General features: G+C 43.3%; 1 protein-coding gene across 3 annotated transcripts in view; it reads left to right on the top strand.

The window, feature by feature from the left end:
* The first annotated feature begins 3,566 nt into the window (after positions 1-3,566).
* The window catches only part of cdc42se2 (CDC42 small effector 2), a 217,425-nt gene continuing 196,260 nt past the window's right edge, over positions 3,567-24,731 (top strand). For 2 of the 3 annotated variants that reach the window (XR_013580300.1, XM_078568850.1), the window contains exon 1: positions 3,567-3,913. The gene's annotated coding sequence lies outside the window, so the exon portion shown is untranslated. Of the gene's footprint in view, positions 3,914-21,923; positions 21,951-24,731 lie in introns of those variants that run through there. The other variant, XM_078568859.1, reaches the window with a different exon arrangement.

Here is a 24,731-nt window from a genome sequence, read left to right as displayed (position 1 = left end):
AGTGCTGTTAAGGAAAGAGTTCCAGGATTTTGATCCGGCGACAAGGAAGGAACAGTGATATATTTCCAAGTCAAGATGGTGTGTGGCTCGGAGGGGAACTTGGAGGTGACAGTGTTCCCATGTGCTTGCTGCCATTGTTCTTCTAGGTGGTAGAGGTCGCAAGTTTGGAAGGTGCTGCTGAAGGATCCTTGCCGAGTTGCTGCACTGCACCTTGTAGGTGGTACACACTGCTGCCACCCTGTGCCAGTGATGGAGGGAGTGAATGTTTAAGGTGCTGGGTGGGGTGCTGATCAAGTGCGCTGCTTTGTCCTGGATGTTGTTGAGTTGCTTGAGTGGTTTTGTAGCTGCATTCACCTAGGCACGTGGAGAGTATTCCATCAGACTACTGACTTGTGACTTGTAGATGGTAGAAAGGGTTTAGAGAGACAGGAAATGAGCTACTTGGCACAGAATTCTACTCTTGTCACCACAGTATTTATGTGGCTGGTCCAGTTAACTTTCTGGTTAATGGTTACCTCCAGGATGTTGGATGGTGGGGGTTTTAGTGATCATAGTGCAGTTGACTGTCAAGGAGAGATGGTTAGATTCTCCCTTGTTGGAGATGGTCACTGCCTGCCATTTGTATGGGGCAAATATTATTTGCTACGTGTCATCCCAAGCCTGAATATTGTCTAGGTCTTGCTGCATGCGGTCACTGACTGCTTCAGTACCTGAGGAGTCGGAAATTAAACATAACACTGAGTAATCATCATAGGACATCCCCATTCCTGATCTTATGTTGGAGGGAAGGTCATTGATGAAGCAGCTGAAGATGGTTGGGCCTAGCACACTACCAGAGGAGCTCCTGCACCAATATCCTGGGCTGTGATGATTGGCTTCCACAACCACAACCATTTTCCTTTGCGCTTGGTATGAATCCAGTGGAGATTTTTTTGTACAAGCTGCATCCCTTTGATTCCTGATGCTGATATGCAGTTTGAGAAAATTGTTGTACATGTGCCTGTTCTAAAGTTGATAAGTGCCTGGATCCCCAATAGCATAGTGACTGCATTTTCTATTATTGCACAGCCTTTTTAAATTTAAGTGTAGATTATGATTTGGAGATTTCTGGTCTTTGACTCTATGAAGTTCAAATATATCAAACAGCTCACACTTATCAAACTCACTCTTACACCAAGAATGTATACATAGGTTGAGGACAATAGTTTATTTGTTCATATTATAAGACCATATAATAGCATTTAGAATGCCACTGATTTTATTTGTAGACACCACTGTTTAGGCATTGGTAAATGATGTAACTGTTCAACATGACGGTCAGAATTTTATTGGCACGCCATGGGTCCACTGCCGGGACCACGTATAGGACTGAGCCGCATTAAGAATGATGGCCTGCCTCTCTGAGGTGCTGGACCAATTAAAGGGTTGGTAGCTTGGCATTGCAACTGATAGAGGTAGCCACAGCCAAGGGTGCAAGCGGGCACCTCCATTGTGAGGGGTCGTTGGAGGCCTGGGAAGCATTTTTCTTAAATTTGCCAGGGTCACATAGGCAGGACCCAGCAATCAAAGTGCTGAGCCCTCGGGCTGCAGTGTTGGAGCTCGGTGAGGTGGGGTGGCTAATGTTACTGGGGACCCCGTTGTGGGCCATCGTGCACTGATAAAGGGAGCACATGCCCTAGAAAGCCACTGGGGAGCCACCACCATGTACCTGGCAGTCTATCTATACAGCAGGTGGATACGCCAACGCCGGTAAAATGCAGGTGGATACATGAAATGGTCATTAATAAGCTTCTTAAGTACCTTAATTGGCTGCTCTGTCCCAGTGAGTGGGCAGCCGGGCTGCTGTTGTTCTCTCCTTTCACAATGTGCCGTGGTGGCTGGAAGACATCGGGCTTCCCTCGCAATGCCTTCCACTGCGATTTATCCAGCCATCCCATCCATCTCCGAAAGGCCAGTAAAATTCTGGTGGATCATTTCTATATTGAACACTGAAACTCATCATGTAAGATGACTGGTAAAACAGAAGGAAAATCCCCTGAAAGCAGTGACAAGCCCTATTCACATAACAAACCTATTGCTGCAACTTTACCCAAGACCCTTGGGAATGCAATTTACAAGTTTCAGTAAAAGCTTTTATACAGTAAGACAGTATATCAGCAGTAAATTTGGCTGGGATAAATAGTTGAAATCTTAGAAAAGCCTTTACTAAAGTAATTGTGTGTTGGAAGTAAGGCCTAACATTATATAACTAATAAAGGAATCTGTTTCTATTTACTTAAAATCTTTCAATATAAAATTCTTTCTTTTCTGTCTTCTCAACTTCATGGCACTTACCTGCTCAGATTACATATGGCACCACTATCCTGACATAACAGCACCTCAGCAGTCTCAAATCCGCAGACCATAAACTTGAACACATTGCTGTTTATCCAGCCTGGCTAAAGGCAGTCAGCTCCATCTGGACTAATTCAAGCTCTATTGTAGCTTCCTCATCCCGATCAAACCACTTCCAAACAATCAGACAATCCTTGTAGGAACATAGGAATAGGAGTAGGCCATTCAGCCCCTCAAGCATCAAACTTCACCAGATCTCTTGCTCCCTCTGCTCCACTATTTGCAGCTGTTCATTCAGCCATTATGCTCCTGCCCTCTGGAATTCTTTACCCAGTCCCTGCCACCTTGCCACTTTTCCTGCTCCATCTCCACTTTCTCAAAACACTCTTTAAATGCGTCTTTGGAGATATATTTCCAAGTCAGGATGGTGAGTGGCTTGGAGGGGAACTTTCAAGTGGTGGTGTTCCCATCTGCTGCCCTTGTCATTCTAGATGGTATTGGTCGTGGGTTTGGAAGATGCTGTCTGAGGAGCCTTGGTGAGTTTCTGCAGTGCACCTTGTAGATGGTACACACTGCTGCTACTGTGCATCAGTGGTGGAGGGAGTGAATGTTTGGGGATGTGGTGCCAATCAAGTGGGCTGATTTGTTCCGGATGGTGTCAAGCTTCTTGAGTGTTGTGGGAGCTGCACTAATCCAGACAAGTGGGGAGTATTCCATCACACTCCTGACTTGTGCCTTGTAGATGGTGGACAGATTTTGGTGAGATACTCACGGCAGGATTCTTAGCCTCTTGACCTGCTCTTGTAGCCACAGTATTTATAAAGAAATACTAGAATAGGTGATCAAATGCTTGATCAAAGATGTAGTTTTTAAGGAGTGTCCTAAAAGAGAAGAGGTGGGGATGCTGAGAGATTTAGGGAAGGAATTCCAGAGTTTAGGCCCCAGGCCGTTAAAGAGATGGCCACAAAAGATAGAGCAAACAAAATCAGGGCCACATAAGAGCCTAGAATTGGAGGAATGCGAATATTTTGAGGGTTGTGGGCTATCCTGATGCTGGTATGCCAAACATTCACACACTTCTGGAATCCTACTCCCCATATCCCAAGGTGTCTGTCTCTCTTCTCACTGCGTTTGGTACTGGTAAAAGTGAGCAGGGGAAGATTTAAACATGCCCCGTGATGGTGCTGTCCCAAGTGAGGCCAGCAAAGGCGCTGCTCGCCCTCTCAGTCTCTGAGGGAGGAGGGATTGCTCGCGCTCCTCCTTTCACACCCCCCCCCCCCCCCCCCTCCTCTCTCCCCTCATTATTCGCCGTTTCGGTTTTCTTTCTTTCCAGGCAGCAGAGCTTTTTCAGTCTTCTCTACAATCAAGAGCCCAGCGTCGCCATCTTCCTGTTTGGAGCAATGTATTAACGCTGGCCAGCTTGGGAGAGGCAGTGGCAGAGAGTGAGGGACACAGACAGACTGGGGGAAGCGCTGTGTGCTGAGACTGACAGAGGAGACAGGGGAGGCAGCGTCTCTGCGGGAACGATCCACAGACCAGGCACCAGGCACCAGGCAGGAGCAAAAGACACAAGGCTGAGGTGTGTGAACTTCGCTTTATTTTTCCGACCCCCGATTTCCAGCGGGGTTTATTTTCTCTCTCTCCCCCCCCCACCCCCCCTCCTGCTTTAGTTGGGTGAACGATGTGGAGTCTGCGTCGCACTCATTCACTTCTGTGGAAAGGCAGCTTTAGATGAGCAGCAATATGCTGCTTTTTATCCTTTCCTCAGAATGAATGGGTGATCTGATTTCTGGTATCCATTACGGTGACATTACCAAGAATCAACACTTTAATTAGCATTAATTTGCGTCCAAGGCCATTTGCATGTTGCCAGTGTAAGACATTAATGGTCTTCGGATTTGCATGAGACATGAAGAGAAATCTCTTCACCAGATTTTATTTTTTACGTGTGATTGTGAGAGTTCAAGAGCTGAGGGAGATAAATTGCATTCATTCTGAAATGCTGCTTTCTAAACTGGATGAAGTATTTCTGGTTTGGATCCTGTAGATGGTATTTGAAGCTGATGAAGGGCTGAGGTTGCAGATGTATGAGGAGGATGTTTGGCTGGCACCCGCCTGGAGATATGTGTGGCTCCGGAATCAGCCTTGCTTTCACAGCACGGATAGCCTGGAGGCTGAGAAATCTGCAGCCTTTTCACAGCAGATCCCGGACCTCACGTTTAAATTGCATCCTTCAGTCCTGGAACATGAGAATGTGATTTCTCCATATAAAAGAACACTGGCCACAAAAAACAAACAAACGCAAATCTCCGCATTTATTCATTTCAGGTCACATTTAACAGTCTTTGACAGAACATGTTTTCGTTTTGTCTCGATTAGATACCAGGCGATTTATTCAGTGTGTTAATTCAATAGTTTTTACCCGGCGCAATTGTTTAAAATGGTTTGTTGTAAATCTTAAAACGGATGCGGATTTGATGTTTTAATTACTGATCACTGCAAGTGTATTAGAAGGAATCCTGAACTCCTTTCTCCAGTAATTTATTGTACAGTAGTTGACAGGTGACCCATTCCCTAATTCCACAGTAACTCAGACAGAGATAAGCTCCGATTTTCCGGTCACTGCTTCCTATTATCACTACACCTGCTTCATTATCCCTACCATGTATCTCTCTCTGCCACCCCCCTCAACCCCAGCTTCCTTTACCTTATCTGTACCTATCCCTGTTAAGCAACAACATACACAGATAGAAATTCCCTGTTTACACTGGGGGCCATTTAAACCTCTGCTATCTCATTGTTGAAAATGTGTCTTAATGAAAATGTGTCTTAGTGAATGTTCCCAGAACATACATACGTCAATTCCCCCATTTATCAAGTTCTTGTGAAGTCCAGTTTCTCTGTTAGTCCGAATGTAGTTGAATGGCTCTTAAACTCTGTCTAATGCTCCTGTGCTCCCAGATGTTATTTGCTGATTGACTTGGAATATGAGCTTTCAGATATTTTATTCAAAATGTATTTTTGCCAAAAATAAAAAATGGATAAATGCCAATGCAATTGGTACTGAAGAACCAATTACAACAATGTAACAATAACATGAGGATGGAATGAAAGCAAAACAACCTATCAAAAACGCATGTATTGCATGTACAAAGGTTCTGGCCAGAGGAAATAAAGTGCTGAAAAAGCCAGTGTAAATATTATAATGGGACTTGCTGCAGTTCTGGGCCAGTGTGTTTACAGGGAGAGAATAGAATCACTCCCTCCTCTTGCCAGCAATTTTTCCCAACCTTAGCAGGACTATCATTGGGGAATACAAAAGGAGATTGGCAACACTTTGCAGTCAGTAGCACATGAAGATACAGCTTCCTGGTGTCAACGCTCTTCAGTTTCTCAGTCCAGATGTTTCCAGAGAGCGTTTACCAGGTGTAATTCAGCTTAGAATAAAAACAGAAAGTGCTGGAAAAATTCAGCCGGTCTGGCAGCATCTGCGGAGAGAGAAACATACTTAACGTTTCAAATTCAATATGACTGTTCATTGGAACTAGATTTTGGGGAGGAGGTAGAAGCGGGCTGTACGGGGTTGGGGTCTAGGAGGTTGGAGACCGTGGAGGGAAGATCTCTCCAGAGGCAATGAAGTCAGTGACAGTCCTGGAAACAATGGCTTGATGTTCAGTCCTGGGTCAAGGTCCAGGAAGAAGTAGGAAGAAGTGTCCAAGAGTTGGCGCTCAGCCTCTGCAAGTAGAGGTTGGTATGCCAGGCAGCAACATCACCACCCCTCCATCATTTTCACATGGTCCATCTCTGACACTTCCCTTCCCTTCCTTGACCTCTCTGTCTCAATTTCTGGTGATAGACTGTCCACCAATATCCATTACAAGCCTACCGACTCCCACAGCTACCTCGACTACAGCTCCTCACACCCCGCTTCCTGTAAGGACTCCATCCCATTCTCTCAGTTCCTTCGCCTCCGTCACATCTGTTCTGATGATGCTACCTTCAAAAACAGTTCCTCTGACATGTCCTCCTTCTTCCTTAACCGAGGTTTTCCACCCATGGTCGTTGACACGGCCCTCAACCGTGTCCGGCCCATCTCCCGCACATCCGCCCTCACGCCTTCTCCTCCCTTCCAGAAACAAGATAGGGTCCCCCTTGTCCTCACTTATCAACCCACCAGCCTCCGCATTCAAAGGATCATCCTCCGCCATTTCCGCCAACTCCAGCATGATGCCACCACCAAACACATCTTCCCTTCACCCCCCCAGCGGCATTCCATAGGGATCGTTCCCTCCGGGACACCCTGGTCCACTCCTCCATCACCCCCTACTCCTCAACCCCCACCTACGGCACCTCCCCTGCATACTTAAAAGATGCAACACCTGCCCCTTCACTTCCTCTCTCCTCACCGTCCAAGGGCCCAAACACTCCTTTCAAGTGAAGCAGCATTTCACTTGCATTTCCCCCAACTTAGTCTACTGCATTTGTTGCTCCCAATGCGGTCTCCTCTACATTGGAGAGACCAAACGCAAACTGGGCGACCGCTTTGCAGAACACCTGCGGTCTGTCCGCAAGAATGACCCAAACCTCCCTGTCGCTTGCCATTTTAACACTCCACCCTGCTCTCTTGCCCACATGTCTGTCCTTGGCTTGCTGCATTGTTCCAGTGAAGCTCAACACAAACTGGAGGAACAGCACCTCATCTTCCGACTAGGCACTTTACAGCCTTCCGGACTGAATAGTGAATTCAACAACTTTAGATCTTGAACTCCCTCCTCCATTCCCACCCCCTTTCCGTTTCTTCCCCTTCCCTTTTGTTTTTTCCAATAATTTATATAGATTTTTCTTTTCCCACCTATTTCCATCATTTTTAAATTTATACCTTTTATGCCCTGTTAGTCTTATTTCACCCCACCCCCACTAGAGCTGTACCTTGTGTGTCCTGCCATCCATTTTTAATTAGCACATTCTCTTAGATAATATCACCACCTTCAACACCTCTTAGTTCTTTTGTCTGTGACATCTTTTGATTATCTGCCCCTATCACTGCTTGCTTGTCCCTACAACCCCCCCCCCCCCCCCCCCCCCCCCCACACACACACACCCATAGTCTGTATTTGGGGTATTGTCTGTAAACATTGAAACATAGAAAATTGACAGTGCAAGAGGAAGCCATTTGGCCCATCATGTCTGCTGGCCTGTAAAGTGAGCCTAATCTCACTTTCCAGTTGCCTTGTTGGTAACAGCACTTCAACATCAACAACAGCTTCCAAGATTTTAAAAAATGTGATGAGGGTTTTTTTGCCTCTACTACCCTTTCAGGCAGTGAGTTCCAGACACCTGCCACCCTCTGGGTGCAAATATTCTCCTAAACCCCCTTCTAATCTTTCTATTGATTGTTTTAAATCTATGCCCCTGGTTCTTGACCTCTTGAAATAAATAGGTCCTTCATAGCCATTGTATCTAGACCCCTCATAATTTTATACAACTCTATTAAATCTCCCCTCAGCCTCTTCTGTTCCAAGGAAAACATCCCCTCCCTATCCAATCTTTCTCCATAGCTAAAATTCTCCATTCCTGGCAACTTCCTTGTAAAGTGTCTAGTCCGATTACATTGCATTCGATTTGCGCATTCAGTCAAATATAGGTGGATCTTGACCTCAACTAGAGTCACATGGTTGGTTACAGCAATGTACAGCACACATCATGTTTAAGACAAGGTTTGCCAAAGTTCTGCGGTATCTTCGTTGACGGCCTCAGAAGACAGTGTAGTGAACTTCAATTATAGCCATAAGTCATTAATGTTGTCCAGCAAGGTTGAGTTGTTTTCCAATTAATATGGAGTTTAAGCAATTAAAAATGTTCCATGCACAAATTAGTCTTCGTTATTACACAGCCATAGTCTGTTCTGATTGATTTATCACTGGGGTTGGCTTTCAGTTCTACCTCACTGCCACCTTTCTTGACCCCTCCACTGTCTGAGTTGTCAGGCTGCTTGTCTGATATTCAGTTTTTGGATTAATTGAAAATTTCCTCCAAGTAAACTTAGTCTTTGTCCACCACAGACTCCATCCCCTACCCACTGATTCTATTCCGATCCCTAACCACTGTCCGAGGCATTTGACCCTGCATCTGACCCTATATCCTCTCCATCAGAGGGACAGCCTTTTTCCACCTCTGTCTCTGATCCTACTTTAGTTTAGCAGCTGCTGAAACCCTCACTTGTGCCTTTATTACCTATAGGCTCAACCATTCTATTAATCTCTTGGCCAGGTTCCCATCTTGCACCCTACAGAAACATAACCTCATCCAAAAGTCTCCCTATTGTAACTCTCGTCAAGTACAGTTCACTCGTCACCGCTGTGTTCGCTGATCTACATTGGCTCCCAGTCCACCGATGCATCAGGTTTAAAAATTTCATCCTCACGTTCAAATCCCTCCAGGGTTTTACCCCTCCCTACCTCTCAAAATTTCTTCCAACCCTGCATCATTTCAAGAACAACATTCCTCCAACTCTGGCCTTTAGTCCATTTCCCATTTCGCTTCCTTCACCATTGTGGTCAGGTCTTCTGTTGTCTACCTGCATGGAATGTTTGTGTGGTGAACGGAACCATGGACGGGATGAGGACGTGAGCTTTAATGGATATGAGCTGGATGGAGATGTGAGGGTGTGTGTGAGAGTTAGTGGTGTTGTCCCTTGAGGTGTGAGATCCCTGTGGATGTGTGATGTATTTGTGAGTGTGTTATCTGAGAGTGATGACGTGGTTGACTTACCCTGGCGGAACAGATGAGAGCATTCATCCTCTTCCTGCACTAGCTGGCTGACCTCCTCTGTGCTCCGGTGACACTGACCGCTACTCAGAGAGACGTGACTAAATTTGGGGGCTGCCGTCTTCTTTGCTTTTGGAGCTATCTGTTGCCTGGAGCAGTCCTGGTCTGTAGACCTGAAATAGGCTGCGCTCTGGTGCGCTTTAAATATGGCGCCTGGAGCGAGGAAACACTGAGGTCACGGCATGGCGGGCAAATCCGAGCCTGCCCGCCAGCAATTTGGGGTGCTTCCCACGAATGCATTATTAATGAGGCAGGATGCACTGGGAAAGGGACGGTACGGTGCGAAATCCCGCCATTGTGGCCAGCAGGTAAAATGTCTTTTTTCACACCCGCTACCTCACTTAGTGCAAATCTGGGATGATTCCGTGCTAAGGTTGTGTTTATTCAGCATAAAGGTAGCATTTTAATTCTCATAGTGCTGACCCAATACAAGTTCTAGGCAGTGATGTCAGTGGAGTTGGCATGGTTGGACCAATGTTTTGGCCATATTCACAAACATCTACACATCTGTGTTTGTTGCCTCTCCACAATTATGTATGCACAGACAAGATCTTCCCTTCAACACTGATGTTTATTCAGGGACACTGTTATCTCTTTGGACAGAGCTTTAAATTAGGTTGGAGCAGTGCTTCCCAAACTTCTTCCTGGTGTGACCCCATTTTAATGCCTCAGACTTCATGTGACCCCCATGATCATTAGAGAGTACAGAAACAAAGCCAAAAGGCCAGCTGAAGATGAATAATTTACCATTAAAGCTTAAGATAAGATCATAAGAAATAGAGGCAGGAATGGACCATTTGGTTCATTGAGCTTACTCAGTCATTCAATAAGATCATGGCTGATCTGATTATGCCTTAACGCCATTGTCCTGCTTGTCCCCACAACCCTGGACTCATTTGACAATCAAAAATCTGTCCAACTCAGCCTTGAACATATTCAATGACCCAGCCTTCACTGCTCGCTGGCAAAGAAAATTCCAAAGACTAAAAACCTCAGGTGAAATTCTTCCTCATCTCCATCCTAAATGGGAGACCCCTTATTTTTAAACTGTACCCCCTAGTTCTAGATTCCCCCATGAGAGGAAACACACTCTTAAGCATCTACCCTGTCAAGCCCCCTCAGGATCTTATGTGTTTCAATAAAATCACCTAAACTCCATTATATGTAGATCTAATCTGCTCAATGTTTCCTCATAAGACAATCCTTTCATTTCAGATATCAGCTTAGTGAACCTTCTCTGAACTGCTTCCAATGCAAGTACGCCCACCTTAAGTAAGGAAACCAAAACTGTATAGAGCACTCCAAGTGCATCTCACCCATGCCCTGTACAATTGTAGCAAGAATTCCCTAATTTTATACTCTACCTCCCTTGCAATAAAAATCAACATTTAATTTGTCTTCCTAATTATTTGCCGTATCTGCATGCTGACATTTTGTGATTCATGTGCAAGGGCACTCGGATCTTTCTGTACTGCAGCATTCTGCAGTGTCTCTCCATTTAAATAATATTCTGCTTTTCTTTTCTTCCTACCAAAATGGATAACTGCCTATTTTTCCACATTATACTCCATTTACCAATGTTTTGCCCACTCACCTAACCTATCTATATCTCTTTTGCAGACTCTTAGTATCCTCCTCATAACTTGCTTTCCTACCTATCTTTGTATCATCAGAAAATTTGGCTACAATACAGTCAGTTCTGTTCATTCTTTAGGGTGTATGTGTGCCATGACATGATTATTAAGTACTGATAGTTTATGGAGGATAAAGTGGCTTAGAGTTGCTGCCCAGAATTACAAATGACATTTCTTTAAGTTTCTCTGAGATCAATTACTTGTTTGCGCTTAATAAAATGACATTTTAGTATCAAATTTGTGAAGATTTTAACAAAATACCAGATCCAGAAATGCCATCTAATAGGTTCAAAGTTTTACTGAAACAACCTGAAAAATTGAGCATATCCAATAAGTATTCCATCTCTTCTCACCTGCGAGCTGTGAGTAGCATTGTCAGCTCTGAGTCTCACGCTTCTAGGTTCAATTTCCAGTTCAGAGCTTGAGTATAAAAATCAAGGCTGATGCTTCAGTGCAGTACTGAGGGGGTGCTGTACCGTTGGAGGTGCTGTCTTTCGGATGAGGCGTTAAACTGAGGCCCCATCTGCCTGCTCCGCAGGATGTAAAAAATCCTTGGCACTATTTCGAAGAAGAGCACGAGAGTCAGTCCCTGTGTGCTGGTTAATATTTATCCTTCCATCAGATAGTCTTTGTTGTATCTGCTCTTCCATGTGTGATTTGTAGTTCATACCGGCCATAATTTGCCTGTTAATTCATATTCAATTTACATGGAATCTGTTTAATGTTAAAGTAAAAGCTAGAAAAAGTGGGGGGAAAAATCACAAAAACAAGATTATCTAGTCATTGTCCCATTGGTGTTTGTGGGAGTTGTGCGCAAATTGAATGCTGCATTTTCCACATAACAACAGTGACTAAATTTCAAAAGTACTTCAGTGGCTGTAAGGCGCTCTGGGACATACGGTGGTCATGAAAAGCACTATGTAAATGTAAATCTTCTTTTCTATTGCTGAAGTTTTCAAAAAAATATCAAATTTTAACTAAGAATTTCTAGACTAATGTTAATTGTGCTCATTTAGATTTCATTTTCTTTTGAGTTATTTTCTTCTCTCCTTTCCCAATGTTCTCTCTTATAAACACAGTGAAGAGGGCAGTAGGCGTCTTGCAGTGATGCTGTGAAACTTGTTGTTGGGATTTGCATGAGAGTGACCTAGAATTATAGGGGTGGATTTTAAGGAGCCTGCAAGAGCAGGAAACGCATGTGCATGTTGGCTTAATTAGGAGGGATGTGAAATTTTGATTTCCCGATGGTGGGTTGAGATGCAGAGATTAAGTCAGTGGCATGTCGAGCCTCGAGGTGGGTTCACACTTGTAATACACTTGCATTCCATGAATACTCAACAGCGTCAAAACTTTTTAAAATTACATCCTACCTTCAAGCTAAAGTCAGCGAGAATCTCGTGGCACCCGGTTCACGTTTGTTTAAAGGTGGCACGCAGTGGTAGGCTTTGTGCAGTTGTGCGTAAGGTCAGCAATTTAGCTCTACGGCACAAGGGAGGGGAGCAGGAGATTGTCAGCTTGCATGGAGGCTTGGAACCTGCAAGGGCGAGTCAGTAGGGGCGTGGGGGGAGGATTGGTGTGGAGTGCAATTGGAGTCGTGGAGAGGAGTGGAAGAGGGATTTGGGGAGGACAGAGGGTGGGGTTGGGGGGAGGAGTGAAATGGTAAAGGCCTGGCATCCTGGGTATGGTGGGGGGAAGGGTGATGGCGGGTCAAGGTAAAAATAGAAATGAGGGGCCTAAAGGGTGGTGTCAGTACTGTCCAAATGTGTGTCTATCTTGGGGTGTTGGCTGGCAGAGTCCTCACAGGGCTTTGTGATCACCTACAACATTTCAGTTATCCCACTAAGAGTGATCTTGGACAATGTTCTTTACAATAAATAGTAAGGAGGGCCAGCTGAGCCTGCAAGTCCAGACATGTCCACAGATTGGCAAGTACAACATTGGACATTCAATAAAGAGTGAAGTGAATGCAAAAACACATCATCCTTTCTTACACAATAAAGGAAATATCCCTAACTCCCCTGCAACAGTCAGTGCGTACTAGTTCTGTTGAAGGGTCGTGTGGACCCAAAACGTCGACTCTTTTCTTTTCCACCGATGCTGCCAGACCTGCTGAGTTTTTCCAGGTAATTCTGTTTTTGTTGTGCGTACTAGCCATGAGGTGTGCCATTTAGCTCTCTGGCTAAGCTATCTCAACAAATAACAGTGATGCACATGGGGAAAAAAGTGACATCAATATAATGTGAAATATTTACAAGTGAAATTTAATTTTGAAAAACACCCGTGCCAACTCTGTGCTCTCAATAAGTTTTATTGCAATGGAAGTTGGGCAGGAAAGTTTTGGCAGTGATTTGGAGCCTCCCTGTTTGTCCAGGAGGCCCTTCTATAGGCCGCCTGTACCTGCTGCATTGTCAGCTGATGGCGGGTTTCACCACAGAAAAGCTTCCCCCGCCATGTGATCGCACGTGTCTCCCATGCACAGCACCGACACTTTAAATTTTTATTGTAATCATGTGGGAAACGGCAAAAAGCAAGAGAATGGAAGTGGCACCCACTTTGAGTTAAGCCATCAAAAATGGCATGCTATTGCCAAAATTCTCCCCTCACCCTCCCACAGACAGGGTGATTTTTAGCTAGCTGAAATCAGTGTTAATAATGCCTTGAAATGGCGTCAGTAGACTTATCGCCTATTAATGCTGACATTCTGTTTGCTGCCATTTAAAATGTGCCATCCCTTGGGTGACCAGATTGTTTGCATGTATAAGGCAGGAGGCTTCTTGCTTATGCAAAAGGTGTCCTATGAATGACATAGTTAGGACCATTTTGCAATTTTAAGGGATATATGGATGGAGCATGGTTGAAGGTAACTGCTGTTGGCTGTTTCAGAAGTTTTTTAATGTTATGTCTCATGGCTCCTCAAAAATACTCTGGGCCATTGCCAGCCTAACATCCTCCTCCTTCCAGTGGCTTGCACCAGGACAGCTGTTTTGAGCCCACAGCTCACCATTCCCACTTAAATGAAACCCAGACCTCAAAATTGCTCCAACCCTTTTGCCACTGGAACAGGCAGGCAGTTGGCAGCCCAAAAGTCAAAATCCACCTGATGTCCTTCAAGTTTCCCTCGTCCCTGAACAGGCCCAGTATCCACCCCATGCCCCATAGCAACATGGTTGAAGTTGGGTAACTCAATAATTGGAGAGTAAAGTTGCCAACCCTCCAGGACTGGCCTGGAATCTCCAGGAATTGAAGGTTAATCTCCAGGACTCTGCTATGTGAAACCCTGGAGAAAAATCATTGGGACAACAACTAAGATTTTTTTTTTGTCATTTTCTTTGAACATTTCTTGTTAGCAAATGTAAACATATTGAACCAGAGAAAAAAGAGGTTGTTTTGCTGACAGTCAAGCATAATCAAATTGGGTAATGAATCCTTTTGCTTTCAAATTGGTGTAGAAAGGCAGTACGTCACAAGGATGAATGTGTTGGCTGACTAATGGCTGAAGCGGGGTGCGAGTGGTAGGTGGGGCAAGATGTGTGATGAAATCTCCAAGAATACACTTAATCACAGTTGGCAACCCTATTGGAGAGTCACATGCATGACTTCAATCCTCTCCACTCAGTATAGCTGCATTATTATAGTGCTCTAACTCGTGCTGGTGCTTTAATATCATCTAACAGAGAAATTGAACCTGGGCAAATGACAATGTATTACTGGCTTGTATTTAGTACTAAATTCAGTTGTGTATCCTAAATAGGAATGCACTGGATTAAAATTCGGAGCTGGAGTATTTTAGTCAGAACTAACATCCAAGAATAAATTCTCACCTTTCAGATGGTACATTACGATCCCAAACAGCTGTAAGTTCCAAACTGATTCACATTCACAGCTGAAGCATAACATAAGGGGTGAAGATTATCCTCAGTCATCTGTGAAATATTTCTTGCATAAATATTAGTGAGGTCTGCATGTTCCACAACTGATGCAGAGAAAACTCATGACAGTCTTAAATGAACTGTAACGTGCTATTGCATTCACTTTTTTACAAGGGTTCAGACTGAATTAAATTGTAGACGAACTGAGGTTATCTTAGAACCTAAGAACTAAGAGCAGGAGTAGGCAATTCAGCCTCTTGAGCCTGCCCCGTCATTCAATACGATCATGGCTGATCTCATTTCGGCCTCAACTCCAATTTCCCGCCCTCTCCCCATAACCTTTCAACCCGTTACTAATTAAAAATCTCTCTATCTCCTCAAATTTAGTCAGCATCCCAGCATCCACTGCGCTCTGAGGTAGTGAATTCCACAGATTCACGACCCTTTTGAGAAAAGTAATTCCTCCTCATCTCTGATTTAAATCTACCACCCCTTAGCCTGAAACTATGGCCCCTCGTTCTAGAGTGCCCCACAAGGGGAAACATCCGCTCCACGTCTACTTAGTCTATCCCCTTTAGCATCTTATATACCTCAATTAGATCTCCCCTCATCCTTCTAAACTCTAGCGAGTATAGGCCTACAGGATCCCCATTATCCACTTTGCTTGTCACATCTTCAAAGAACTCTAGCAAATTAGTCAAACACGATTTACTCTTCATAAAACCATGCTGACTGCTTGACTGCATTTTGACTTTCCAAATGCCCCATTACCACTTCCTTAATAATGGATTCCAACAATTTCCCAATGACAGACATTAAACTAACTGGTCTATAGTTTCCTACTTTCTGTCTCCCCTCCCTTTTTGAATAAGGGTGTTTATATTAGCATTTTTCCAATCTACTGGAACCTTTTCAGAATCCAGGGAATTTTGGAATATTATAGCCAATGCATTCACTATCTCCGCTGCCACTTCCTTTAAGACCCTGGGATGTAGGCCAACAGGTTCTGGGGACTTGTCACCTTTTAATCCCAATTGTTTGCTCAGTACTTTTTCTCTAGTGATGGTGATTGTTCTAAGTTCCTCCTTCTCTATACCCTCTGCACTACCCCATTACTATTGGGGTGGTACTAGTGTCCTCCACCGTGAAAACTGAGGCAAAATATTGATTAAGTGTCTCTGCCATTTCTGCGTTCCCCACGATTAACTCGCCAGTCTCATCCTCCAAGGGACCAACATTCACTTTAGCTACTCTCTCTCCTTTTATATACTTGTAGAAGCTTTTACTATCAGTTTTTACATTTTGCGCTAGTTTTCTTTCTTAATTTACCTTTGCTCTTTTTATTTTTTTTTTAGTAACCCTTTGTTGATCTTTAAAAGTTTCCCAATCTTCCAGCCTGCCACTGACCTTTGCAATTTGGTATGCCTTTATGTTATCTTTAACTTCCTTTCTTAGCCATGGATGCTTTTTCCCCCTCTTACCATCTTTCTTCCTCATTGGGATATATTTTACTTGGGAGGAATTGAATATCTCCTTAAATATCTGCCACTGTTCATCAACTGTCCTATCTTGTAGTCTTCCTGCCCAGTTCACTAGGGCCAAATCTGCCCTCATGCCTATGTAGTTACCTTTGTTTAACTCCAGAACACTAGTGTGGGACTCAAATTTCTCGCTCTCAAACTGAACTTGAAATTCTATCATGCTATGATCACTCTTCCCTGGAGGATCCTTTACTATGAGATCATTAATTAATCCCATCTCATTACACAAAACCAAATCCAGAATAGCCTGCTCCCTGATTGGTTCCACAACATATTGCTCCAAGAAACAGTCTCTACTACACTCTATGAACTCTCTCCCGAGGCTACCCCTGCCAATTTGATTATATGCATATTAAAATCACCCATGATTATTGCCATGACTTTCTTACATGCTCCCAGTATTTCCTGGTTTATACTGTACCCTACTGCTGAACTACTGTTTGGGGACCTATAGATTACTCCCACCAGGGACTTCTTTCCCTTGCTATTTCTTATTTCTATTCAGACTGACTCTACATCTTGCTCTCCAGTGCCTATATCATTCCTCACTATAGCACTGATTTCTTCCTTTACTAACAAAGCTACACCACCTCCTTTTCCTTCCTGCCTATCCTTCCAAAACACTGAGTACCCTTGTATATTCAACTCCCAAACCTGTTCTCCCTGTAACCACGTCTCAGTAATCGCCACCAAATCATACCTATTTATCTCTGTTTGCGCTGTTAACTCATTAGTTTTATTCCGAATGCTTCGCGCATTCAGATACAAAGCCTTTAAGTTTGCCCTATTGTCAATTTTCCCTACTTTTATATGAATCTTTGGTGCAATATGGCATTCACACACTCTGTCCCTTCCTTTCACTTTTTGGTAACAATCAGCTTTGTCACTAACCTACACTCTTACCCTCTCCTTAAACTTTGATATTTTTATATTTCCATGCAACTGAACCCTCCCCCCCACTATTTAGTTTAAAGCCCTATCTACGACCCTAATTATGTGATTCGCCAGGACACTGGTCCCAGCATAATTCAAGTGCAGCCCATCCGAATGGAATAGCTCCCTCTTTCCCCAGTACTAGTGCCAATGTCCCATGAATTTGATCCCACTTCTCCCACATCAATCTTTGAGCCACGCATTTACCTCTTTAATCTTATTGACCCTGTGCCAATTAGCTCATGGCTCAGGTAGTAATCCGGAGATTATTACCTTTTTGGTTCTGTTTTTTAATTTAGCCCCTAGCTGCTCGTATTCCCTCAGCAGAACCTCTTTCCTCGTTCTACCTGTATCGTTGGTACCTACGTGGACCACGACAGCTGGATCTTTCCCCTCCCACTCCAAATTCCTCTGCAGCCCAGATGAGATATCCTTAACCTGGAACCAGGTAGGCAACACAGCCTTCGGAACTCTCGATCCTGGCTACAGAGAACAGTATCTATTCCCCTAACTATACTATCCCCGATTACAACTACATTTCTCTTTTCTCCCCCCACTTGAATGGCTCCCTGTACCACGGTGCTATGGTCAGTTTGCTCATCCTCCCTACAGTCGTGCTTCTGCAGTACTACTTCCCGGATCCCTTTACCTGCCTCACTCATAGTCACACCATCCTGTCCCTGACCACTGGCTGAATTTAAGGTAGTTAATCTAAGGGGTGTGACTGTCTCCTGAAACACAGTGTCCAGGTAACTCTCCCACTCCCTGATGTGTCGCAGTATCCGAATCTCAGACTCCAGCTCATCAACTCTGAGCCGGAATTCCTCGAGCAACCAACATTTGCTACAGATGTGGTCACTAGGAACCACAATGGGGTCCACCAGCTCCCACATCATGCAGCTGCAACACATCGCCTGGCCCTGCATCTCTATTTTATTTAATTAGTTTTTCAATTTGTTTTGAAATTTCCTACTGGTCTTTAGTTTATCAATCTGTAAAATATTTCTCCTATTTACCTTTAATCTGAAAGCAAGTTAGAATAGAGATTCAAAATACACTTTTTAAAATCCACTGGCACTCGCTCTCTTTGCTGAATTGAAGCTGAAGTGTTAGGCCTCCGATCCTGGGCCCCAGTAGTCACCTTTTAACCTGAAATCAATTTAGAATAGGTAGTTCAAACTAGCAGTTACTCACCAACCAATGAACTTAAGGTTTTCCTGTGATGTCACATTTATTTTCACTCGGTGACAGTAACTGCAGAGGACACTCTTCCCAGACTCTTAATTGCAGCCAGTTAATTAGTAACTGGGTGAACACACCAACGTTTCATTCTTGTGTCAGGTCATGACGTTGGACAAGAGCATTCTGTAAGATGGAAATAAAAGCAAGTTGAGTTTACAGTAAACTGAACACACTTCCACCCCCCCCTTCCAAAAAAAACTGGGGATTTACAGTAATTACTGGAAATCAAGCAAATCACATCTTTTGTTTTTTTTGTTTTAACCCGATTAATCCTTTTTAAGTTGCAGGATGTCATAGAGGGAAATGTTGACATTAATGAAAATTGTGGCTGTTTCATGCCAAAAAGGATTAACAATAGATATAAATCAGCAGATGAAACAAAGTGTTCTGATAATGGAAGATAAAGATGAATGTTATCATACCGATTTTGGAGATTTTCCCAATTACATAGGAACACAGAAAATTCCTAAAACACACCTTGTTTCCATTCCTTGGTTAGTCTTTTTATTTCTGTTGAATTAAATATCTAATATATCTAATATCCTGGGGTTGCCATAGAATCTCGCAACACAGAATGAGGTTGTTCTGCCCATTGTGCTTGTGCTGGCTATTTGAGGGAGCTACTAACTAAGTCAAGGCCACTGCTCTTTCCCTATAGCCCTGTAAATTTTTCCTACGTTATGTCTTATTTTTGTCTAAAGAATAAGTAATAACAGATCACTTTATAAAAGTGGGCCACAGGGTGCCCGATCAGAAGGACCCTTGTCTTCCCACCCCTGAACCCTCAGGAGGCCCCTAGGTTTTACTGGGTGGTCTTCCCAAGTGGAGGAGGGAGCTCTGCTGCTGGTAGTATGGCAGTGGCAGTGGGAAAAGAACCTTAAGTAGCCACATAAAGGCCTGAAATGGCCTCTGGGCAGGAACACTTTCCTCGACCTTCCCTGCTGCTGAGAGAATCCCATGGTGTCAGGAAGGTGATGGGCACGCATTCCCCTCCTTCCCTTCTGATTCTATGCATGCCTCTGGCGTTGCAACTTCAGAATAAGAGTCATATGGACTTGAAACGTTAACCTGTTTCTCTCTCCACAGATGATGCCAGACCTTCTGAGTTTTTCCAGCATTTTCTGTTTTTACTTCAGATTTCCAGCATCTGCAGTATTTTGCTTTCATCTTTCTGGTCTGTATGGTTGAGCAGCATACCAGTAGTGCAGTAATATTACTGAGCCATCTAGGCAATCAGCCATTTTTAAAACTATTTGTCTTATACAGTTGATCCTCTATTACAATGTTTTTGGGAGACATCATAAGCATAAATTGAGAAAGGTAATTTAAATGATGTTGTTGTGTTAATGAAGAAGCCAAAAGCCTAAATGTTGTGTTTGAGGAATTGGTAACATACAAAGTTACCAGCATTGGAGAATCACAGAATTCTTACAGTGCAGAAGGAGGCCATTTGGCCCATCGTGTCTGCACCAGCTGTCAGAATGAGCATTTCACCTAGTGCCATTTTCCTGCCTTCTCCCCATAACCCTGCACATTGTTTCTTTTCAAATAATCATCTAATTCCCTCTATTCAACCTGCCTCCACCACACTCTCAGGCAGTGTATCCAAGACTCTAACCACTCGCTGTGTGAAAATGTTTTTACTCATCCCAGTTTTGCTTCTTTTACTAATTACCTTAAATCTGTGCCCTCTGGTTTTCGATCCTTCCACCAGTCGGAACAGGTTCCCCCTCTCTACTCTGTCCAGGCCCCTCGTGATTTTGAATACCTCAATCAAATCTCCTCTCAGAAATATTTGTACTGAGATGTATCTTCAAATAGAATGAGACTGGTTAAAAAAACACTTCAGTACTGAGCTGTGTACATTTTTCAGAGTGAGATACATGGGTAAAATGGAATCTATGGCACAGAACTAGGCCGTTTGGCCCAACTGGCCTATGTTAGCGTTTATGCTCCATATGAACCTCTTTGTACCCTTCTTAATCTTTATCAGTGTATCCCTCTATTCCTTTCTCCCTGATGTGCTTATCTAACTTCCCCTTAAATGCACTTATGCTATTCACTTTAACTACTCTTTGTGTTAACGTGTTTCACATTCTAACCACCCTCTGTGTAAAGACGTTTCTCTTGAATTATTGGATTAATTAGTGACTATCTTGTGTTTATGGAGAAGATTGTGGTGTAGTGGTAATGTCACTAAACTAGTAATCTAGAGGTCCAGGTTAATTGTCTGGGGATAAAAGCAAAATACTGCGGATGCTGGAAATCTAGAACAAAAACAAAAATACCTAGAAAAACTCAGCAGGTCTGACAGCATCTGCGGAGAGGGATACAGTTAACGTTTCGAGTCTGGGGACATGTGTTCAAACCCCATCACGGCAGCTGGTGAAATTTAAATTCAATTAATAAACTTGGAATATAAAGTTAGTTTCGGTAATGGTGGCGATGACAACTATCGTCTAATGTCCTTCAGAAAAGGAGATCTGCCATCTTTACCTAGTCTGGCCGACATGTGACTCCAGACCCTCTGAAATGGCCCAGCAAGCCACTCAGTTCAAGGGCAATTAGGGATGGGCAACAAATGCTGATCATGCCAGTGATGCCCACATTCCATGAAAGGATAAAAATTATGACCTCTACTTTTGGACTCATTCACAAGTGCCTGTGTGTCTACACTGACTATCAAACCTGCTCTAAATGAGAAAAACTTGATAAATCTATCAAGGATATGATTAAAGAAAGTAAACAAAGATTGTTATCAAGGTCAGTATTCTGCTGTAGAAGGGCAGTTTATTATCGGTTTAATCATTTGCTGAGAAGGTTATCTTATGTTCAATTTAGAAATAAAATAACAGAGGTATAATCAAGATCCTGGTAAGTGTTGAGGCCAATGTTGTTGTTCCTCCTTTGTCATTGCAGTTTCTGCTGGTCAGCTATTGTTCTTAAACATTTTCAGAGAAAGTCCATTTTCAGCCTTTGGACATCAGTGCTTACAAGATGGTTTCTCAGTTTGCCATCTGCTTTATTTTTTTCAAGTGAAAGGGAACAACTGTGAGGAACAAGCAGATGGAGAATCCCAGTCTTATATATAAAAAAAGCAAGCCACCTACCCTGCTGATCATGACCATGTGTGCATATGAAGAGAGGTAGAGCCTGATTAAAGCCGGAAATGGCTGTTTGTGTGACTGATGGCCAAGATTAAACCTGTCTAATTATTCAGCAGGCACAAGGAAATGGTTCAAGCAAGAAGTTTCCAGAAAGCTAATGTAAGAGTACTCAACATGAGGTGGGGGAAATCCAATGTTTTACAGGAAGAATTACTGCCCGCAGAATATCAGTTAGCAAAGTTACTGTTTTGGCAGTCATGTGTGAAGTGTTTTGTAAAGAAGTGCATATTGGAGAAAAGCTATTAGTGTGCTGTTTTTGCGTGGATCAGCAAGTTATAAACTACATGTTACATTCGAGCTGATGGTAGCTGCACCTTGATTGTGGCACCTTCACTGTTCACAGGAGGTTTAGCTATAACTGGAGAGCAGACATCATTTGGCTCCAAACTAGCCTCATTCCTTGTGAGTACTTGACAACCTCTGACGTTTGTTAGAGTGGTATTGAAAATGTGTTCTGGATATGCTGCAACCAAGCAAGAATTCAGGCTTGTTACATACCTGAAAGGCGAGAAGCTTTGAAATTGGTTATAAAATCTATGGATTCAGTTGTTTCATATTAAAAGAACTCAAGGGCTCATTTGCAAACTGCATTAATGTTCAGGGAAAAGTGTTCCCAAAATGATGACCTTAGGATGGAGAATTTTTAAATAGTAACTTTTGATTTTTGGGGATCCCCACTTTTGGCATCTGTTTGAGGATTAGGTGGTGAGGTTACTTCACACACGGCCTGTTGTTTCTGGGAACCACACGGAGGCAATGAAAACTGGTGATGTTTCTGACAGCTGGAAAATTTCTAAACAAAATCAGTTTAGTAATCTCACTTCGACTCCTGACGGGGATGTGTGTCCACAGTAAAACAAATTTGGCCATTACTTGCCACTAAGTGGCATAATAAATAGGTAAAACTGGAGAATTCATACTGTTGAGATGGGACAGTAATGGTAAAAGAAAAACTGAAAATGTTTGAAATGTGAAATAAAAGCAGAAATGCTGGAAAGACATGGGGTGGTGGGGGCCTGGTTAAGGTTTCTGGTGTAACTATTTGTTGGAAGTCAAAAGGAGTCATTTTCACTTTCAGCATGGGGGGAAAACTAACACATACTGGATTGGCCACCAATTCTCCACCCACCCCACCCCATTGACTCCAATGGGAAGGAAATTTGAGGGGAGTATATATTGGGCAGACAATCCACAATTGTTAGCTTCACATCTGCAACAAAGGTAAAAATTACTCGGAGTTTTCCATTCATGGATGTGGGTGTTGCTGGGAAGACTAGCATTGGTTGCCCATTCCAAATTTCCCTTAAGAAGATAGTGGTGAATTGCCTTTTTAAACCCCACGCAGTCCATGTGATGTAGGTACACCTACAGTGCTGTTAGAGAGGGCTCTCCAGGATATTAACCCAGCAACAGAGAAGGATCATTAAAACAAAATTAAATATGATTGTTGCTGATAGGCTAGCCTATCTCTTTCAGGCTGATGCTTTGGTACTCCTTATGAGGAAGGGTTTAAATAGGTAAATCCTGCAATCTCTTCAGAGTAGTATTAATCACCTCATTCATCCTTTGTAAATCCATAGCTCCTGTTGATGGGGAGAAAATTTCCCGACTTGAGCTACCCGCCTCAGTAGCGAAAATACGGTTCCTAGAGTCATTACGAGCTAGAAGGAGGCCATTAAGCCCATGCTGGCTCTCTGGAGCAACCCAGTCAGTCCCGTTCCCCCGCTCTCTCCCTGTAGCCCTGCAAGTTTACTTCCTTCAAGTGCCAATGGAATTTCCTGTTGAAATCATTGATCATCTCTGCTTCCACCACCTTCGTAGGTAGCGAGTTCCAATCATTAGCACTTGTTGCGTAAAAAAGTTCTTCCTCACATCCGCCTTGCATCTGCTGCCCAAAACCGTAAATCTGTGTCCTCTAGACCTTCTACCATCAGCTCATGGGAACAGCTTTTGTTTGTTTACCTTATTCAAACCTGTCATAATCTTGTTCACGTCTTTCAAATCTCCTATGCCCCAGGAAGAACACTCCCAGCTTCTCTAACATAACTTTGTAGCAAAATTCCCTCATCCTTGGAACCAGCCTGGTAATCTTCTCCGCACCCTCTCAAGGACCCTCACATCCTTCCTAAAGTGTTGTGACTGGAACTGGATGTAATACTCTAGTTGTGGCCTAAGGTTCAGCATAAGTTCTGGCTGGTGTATAGGCATATTACTGAGCACTGATATCAGAATTGCTCAATCCTAAAAGCTTCCTGTTCTCCGCTTTTGTCACATGATGCGTTAATCCTTCTAACTAAATAACCTAATTAGGTGTAATGCCCTTTCTCCTCTGTTCACCACAACTTTCAAGCCTCCCACAATAATAGGAAAATTAATATACTGGCTGGCATAACTCGAAGGTTGTAAAGTTCACTTTTTATCATATTTTATTTATTTTTTCCTTAACTAATGTTCAAATTTCAAAGACTGGACCAAATAAAATTAATATTTCACCAATTGGCTCATACTCACCTTAATAGGCATGGTATGCAGTCAGTATATTTATTTAATATTTATTGATTCATGTTAATATTACTTATGCCATTTAACTAGCTCCCATTTTCCATTCAAGCATTCCGTCTCTTTTTCTTTGTGTTTCACAGCTCCTTCTCCCTTGTTCTTTTTAAAATATTGCCCATCTGTAATATTTTCCAGTTTTAACAAAGGGTCCACATCTGAAAAGTTAACTTGTCTGTTCTCTCCACAGATTCTGACTGGCCTGCTGAGTGTTTCCAGAATATTCTATTTTTGATTTCAGCATCTGCAGTGGTTTTTGCTTAGTGATAAGATCAGACAACTGCCAGCAACAGTTCAGCATGTTATATCCTGCACTAATTACGCAATGATCGTTTTGCTAATAGATTTGTGTGTATTGGGCTCTTGCCTCTCCCTGCTCCTGATTCAGCATGTTGTGACCAGAATTTATTCTACCTCCCTCTTGACCATTTTTTCTGTCTCTCCCTCTCGACCGCTTTCTGTCTTTCGCAAACACTTCCCCTTTCCCCCATGTTATGGCCTGTTTTGCTGTACACATGTAGTCATTTTGTCCTAGTCCCTATCCAGATCTCCTTTCCGGTTGACATTTTAAAGTTGATAACCCTGATGGCCATTTTCTGTACCTGTTGCCGTTGCTGTGGTGGGGAT

Source organism: Cetorhinus maximus, chromosome 2 (genome assembly GCF_964194155.1).
Source record: "Cetorhinus maximus chromosome 2, sCetMax3.hap1.1, whole genome shotgun sequence".
Lineage (NCBI taxonomy): Eukaryota > Metazoa > Chordata > Chondrichthyes > Lamniformes > Cetorhinidae > Cetorhinus > Cetorhinus maximus.
The sequence above is the reverse complement of the archived record's forward strand: the minus strand, read 5'-3'. Positions and strand labels throughout refer to the sequence as shown.